Source organism: Dendrobium catenatum, unplaced genomic scaffold (assembly GCF_001605985.2).
Source record: "Dendrobium catenatum unplaced genomic scaffold, ASM160598v2 fragScaff_scaffold_1482, whole genome shotgun sequence".
Lineage (NCBI taxonomy): Eukaryota > Viridiplantae > Streptophyta > Magnoliopsida > Asparagales > Orchidaceae > Dendrobium > Dendrobium catenatum.
In genome coordinates this window covers 528,822-534,934 of record NW_021319944.1, presented here as the reverse complement: position 1 = coordinate 534,934, position 6,113 = coordinate 528,822, and positions in this window count along the sequence as shown.

Sequence of the window (6,113 nt, the reverse complement as noted above, 5' to 3'; positions counted from 1 at the left end):
TTGAAAATTTTGGACTGGATTCTGACCAATTTTAGAAGAAGCTTCTATGACGTCGATGCAAAGCCATTTAGGCAAGAAAACCCCTCAGCAAATCGGCAAATTATTACGTTGTCCGGATTTGTCTGGATCCTAATCTAGATGTAACACGTCACCAAAATACAACGGGTCCCAGTGTATTTGGGTGATGTGGAGCATTTGGACTGGATGTCCGGACGTCCAATGACCGGACGTGATAGCCCAGCAAATCAATTCAAGGTGGGATTCGAGAAGACTCCTAATTCTACTTAGGTTTTGTTTAGCATGATTTTCTTAGTGCTCCTTAAAGCTATTTTTTAGTACAAAAATTAAAATTTTTGTACTAAAAAATTGTTTTAAGAAGCAGTAAGAAATGCGTCCCAAACTAAGCCTTCGTTTAGTTCTAATGAGACATTTAAGTTAATCAAGACAAATACATATGTATACCACATGCGCGAGACTCAAACCAAAACCTCTTGGCTAATAACTTAAACTCTCAAACAAACAAATCAAGATGAGCTGCGTATAAATAATTGGATATAGACATAATAATTGATATCATGTTGATTGTATTAAATATTTGCTCAAATTTGGTTTTAAACTCTTAACTTAATAAAATTTCGTGTCAAATTGATTTGCTGACGTAAAATCAATATGAATATTATTCATGCTCATGTTAAATAGGTTAGGTTTGAACTAAACAGGAAAATAATTCATTTTGATCCAACAAAATTGTATGATTCATATATTAAATATGTTAAACGAGTTCATGTGGGTTATGTTCGGTTTAAATATTTTGATCCGTACAATAAATGAGTTGTGTTTAGGCTAAGCATATTTGAGGGTCAATTTCATGTTTGATTCACATCCAACCTGTCAATCGTAACTAACACCAATACATATAAGTAATATCAACTAAATAATAGGAAAAAAAATCAACTAAATACTATATATATATATATATATATATATATATATAAACTAAATAAAAAAATCAACAAAATCACAAAAAAAAATATCAACTAAATCATCTGCTTTTTTTTTACTCGTGATAGGCTCTACTATGATTTTCTCTGCCCTAGTCGACCTCCTCCTCCGCATTGCGTTGCTCATGCCCTCTATCGTTTGAGTCTTCATTAGGGTAGTTTTTCCTCTTCTCTCCATAGTCTTCTTGGTTTTTCTTATGATTTTTTTTATTTTCGCCCATTTTTTTATTTGAATGGCAGTTAATCGTTTGAATGACCCCTAATTTTTGAATGTGAAGTAAAAATCATGTTTGTTTAGGGATGCTCTGTCTAGGGGTTCAACCTCACTGGAGTTTCCTGCCCTTAAAATCACCAGTCACCAAGGATTACCGTCATGAATTTCGGATGATAAAATGCTTGCACTTGGTGCACTCTTCGAGTTTTCTTTGGTTGGGAAATTCCAGGGCGTCGACCTTCTCTTGTGCAAATCATAAATTATTTGTCAACCTAAAACTTCTAGGTGATTTTTTTCAGTTACTTTGCTCAACTCAAATAATGTGTTGATTAAGTTAGTGAATGATTTGAATTATCGTAGAGTGTTTTCCCGGCACTCTTATTTTGTTAGCAATTGCTTCATGAAATTGTTTAAGTAGACTCCTCATTTTGACATTAATGTGAAATCCCCTACCATTCCGATTTGGGTCTCCTTCCCTAACCTTCGACTTCACCTCTTTTTTCCCCGTATCATTCACGGTTTGGGGTCTTTATTGGGTCGATCTTTAAAAATGGATAATGCTACCTCTAATGGCACAAGACCCTCAATCGCTCGTGTTCTTGTTGAATTAGATGTTACCAAACATTATCCTGATCAAGTTTGGGTTATATTCAGTTTGTGAAAATGAAAGTTTTTCCTTCTTAGTGTGTTCACTGCAAAGCTTTGGGGCATTTGAAATTAGAATGTTGTATTTTATACCCTCATTTAGCTAAAGCTCCCACTAGTACCCCTATTTGTTGTTAATGTGGGTGATATGGCTGAGTTATTTTATGCATGTGGATAATTTGAAACCGGGTCACCTACATTTGGCTATTAAAGTGGGTTATAAGGTTACTAATGTTATGCATGATAATGTTCAGGTCAATATGTGTGTTGATTTATCTTTGTATGAAACTGGTTGAACCTAATTTATTAGTCTCAGATGACCCTATGCTTCCTCTTGCTATTGTTTCGGTTCAAGAGAAATTAGATACTTTTAATCTTATTTTGGGTGACATTGGATTACCTATTCCTATTGTGAACATTGATGGCATTAAATATTCTTCACCTTTTGTGGACTTAGCATATTCGAGTCATAATGGAGGTGAGGATGCTTATGTTGATGATCTGGTTTAAGAGAATAATTCTCCTAAAATTTGATCCATTTGATATGTCTATGACTTAGTTTTTATTGGGTATTTATAAAATTGAGGGTCTAATAGCCTGGGTTAAGAACAAACTCTTTATATAGAAGATAATGATGTTGTTGTCTTAAAGATTTGATAACAGTATAAAATTATCTTTTATATGCTAAATATCGTTGTTTTGCCTCATTCAATTTGTCACTAAAAAAGATACCATAGATGTTTTGACTTAATTAGATTTTACCAATTTTAATTTAAAAAATATATTACTCTAAAAGATTTTGAAAAACTAGGTTGCCTAAAGATGAGGATATATGCAATCAAAATAGCAATATGGTATAAGGCCTTTTTATGTTGTAGGGATCAAAGAAAATTTATCTAGTTCTAGAATATTATTGAGTATGGTAACTATTCTACTAAAGACCTTAATTAATCTTCTATAGAAAGTAATAAAACTATGAAAACTTTACACTTTAATGAAACTCTTGGGTGAGGATCAATCTATAATAGCTTGAACATTATGATGGTCGGGTTTGATTCCAGTGGTGAAAAAAATGAATCCAAAGAAAATCACCTCAATTTGTAAAACAAAATACTTCTCACGGCTGATGTGCACCTATTCTTTCCTAAGGGATTCAAAGACTTATCTAAGGTCTTATTAAATGTGCTAGGGGTATGTGAATGTTTAAATGGCGCCGCCAACCATTTGTAGAGTTAACTAGAGGTTTTAAAGTAGTTTTTATTCATATGTTGATTGAATCCTAATTTTTTTATATCTACTTTTTGGACCAATTAAAAACAAGAACTCTTGAGATCTATTGCATGCTAGAAAGTTCACTATAATAGAGATAGAATTTTTATATGTTAGATTTTCATGAACATCCATCACACATGCACACAAATAAAAATAATACAATAACACCATGATTTTTACGTGAAAATTTTAAACGAAAAGCATAACTTGGATAAAATAATTCACTTTATGTATAGTTTATAAGAGTCAGTTATTCCTCTCAAATGGAAAAAGACAAAGTTATATGTTAGATAGCTCAGTAGCATTGGTAGAGACATCATAAAGCCTATGAAGGGGAATGCTGACATCATAAACACGATATTGTTTGGCCTGAAGTTTACAAAAGAATAATTGGGTTGCACAAGTTACTATAAATTATGCTGCTTGACTTGATGGCCTGGCGACGTAACGATTATGTACATTATATATTTGTTCTGTAGGCAACGTCGTTGCCATGGTAGCCATTCAACGAAGAATTAAATATATAAGAACAAGACAAGATAGCTGTATTCTATATATTTATTTATATCTAATAATTTCATTTCCTCGGCAAGAATATCAAGGCAATATTCGAATAAAAAATAATAAATTTATAGCTGAATTGAACAACACAAGTGATCAAATCTGAGTGCAATCTTATGTGATGATTGAGTAGCTTGACGAGATGAATCCAACGAGGTTAAGATCATTCGATGATATCAGTGATCAAGATAAATGATCTATGGTCATAAGGATCAGCATAAGCAGTTACATGGAGTGTTTTGGATTTTGGCTAAATCTATTAAATTGTCCCATTCAAAAAAACTATTAATAGTGTAATGTGTTGAAAGAGTTAATGACTATGTTGCACCGATACACCTATTTATGAAGGTGCGTTGTATCTGATACATTGATACACGGATACGCCTCCGATACGGCACCGATACGTGTTGGATATGGCTTTGTCATATCTAATTAAAATACTATTTAATTTCAAAAGGACACGCATATCCGATATGCGTGTCCGTTCCAAAAACAAAAAAATTCCGAAAAAAAGATTCGTATTTACTTCCGCCGCTACAAGCGAGGTTTTCTCATTTCCGAGATGGATTTGAGTCTCTTGATGATATGAGACTATTAAAAATTGTTAATCTTTTACTTGATGAGCCTGAATTAGAAGCTATGATATTTATTGAAGATAATATAGAAGTTCAAAGACAAACCACTGAAGAAGCTAATAATATCATTCCTTCTATTGAATAGATTTATGTTTATGCTTTTGTTGTTGTACTAGATATTTAGGCTTTGTTTGGGAGGCTTTCTTACTTCTTCTTAAAATAGCTTTTTAGTACAAAAATTTTAATTTTTGCACTAAAAAGTTACTTTAAGAAACAATAAGAAAGTCGTCCCAAACAAAGCCTTAATGCTTACTTTTATTTTGATATTATAAGCTCTAAGGCTACAAATGATATTACTTTCATTTTTTTTTTGTAATTATAAATATTATACTTTGATTGATTTCTAAATTTTTATGTATGATTTATAAATTATAATGTCGTATTAAACGATCTGTTGGATATCATTATCATTAAGATACTTAAAGTCTAGATAAATGATCTACGATCATAAGGATTAACATAAGCAGTTATATGGAGTGTTTCGGATTTGACTAAATTTATTAAACTGACCCATTAAAAAAAACTATTAATAGTGTCTAATTTTCTACGTAAATGAGATTCAAGTGTTGAAAGAGTTAAAAAACTCTATTACAATTAATGATCACTGTTGACTATTATCATCAATAATTGCAACTATCATCACCTGATTTAGGGGCGGAACCAGCTTCAATTTTGAGGGGGGGCAAATACAACATATTAATAATTAAATATTAAAAAAATATTATTATATATCCATATATTATGATAAGTTTTTTTAAAAAAATTAAGCAAGAAAAATAAAGAAAATTAAGTGTAATTAAACAGTCATGAAAAACATGAAAGAGAATATTAGAACTAAATGTGAAGAAATATATAGATATTTTAGGGCAAGTAAGGATAAAAATATTTTTTAGGGGGGGGCAAAACAAAATTTTAGGAAGGGCAAAAAATTTTTTTACTCTTCTATAAATTTTTTTTTTTTTTTTACTCTTATAATTTTTTTTTTACTCTTATAAGCTATTAGTAGTTCCGCATCTGACCTGATTTCTTTCATGTGATTGTTGCCTCTTACTATCTTAATTACTGGTGAAGTCTAGCTAGGTCTTCAGCACTCCAATAATGAAATGGCTTGCCAGATCAGATGGGTTCCACTGCTATCTTTTCAGTGTCCGGAAGACAGCCTATTTCATTCCCCCAGCTCTTCTTGGTTCAAAACTATTCTATGATGAAGCAGATTTGATCTCATAGTACAATCATATTGTGCTGCTGGCATGTTTCCTGAGCTAAAATGTTTAGAAAGATACAAGTAATTGCTAATCTTAGGGAAGCAGATAAGCTTTTTGCTGTAGTAGAACGACTTAGGATTCGTTTGGGACGATTTTTTTATGCTTCATAAAGTAGCTTTATAGTACAAAAATTAAAATTTTTATACTGGAAAGCTGCTTTAAGAAACAATAAGAAAGCCATCCCAAACGAAGCCTTGTTCTCTTTTGCTTTTTACTGTGATTAAGGTGAAGCTTTCCCCACTGTCATGCCAGTTAACAAATGTTCTTGTTCAAATAAAAATCAAATCAGATTTGTTTACACAAATAAGAGTCAGATATCGTGGTGATAATGTTATTATTGATCTAATTAAAATATTGAAATAGTACGATTTTATTTGGGACTGTTTTCTTACTGCTTCTTAAAGCAATATTTTAGTGCAAAAATTTTAATTTTTGTACTGAAAGCTGCTTTAAAAGCAATAAGAAATTCGCCCCAAATGAAGCCAAGCCGGATTTGTTGGTGCTAAATAACTTTAGAATC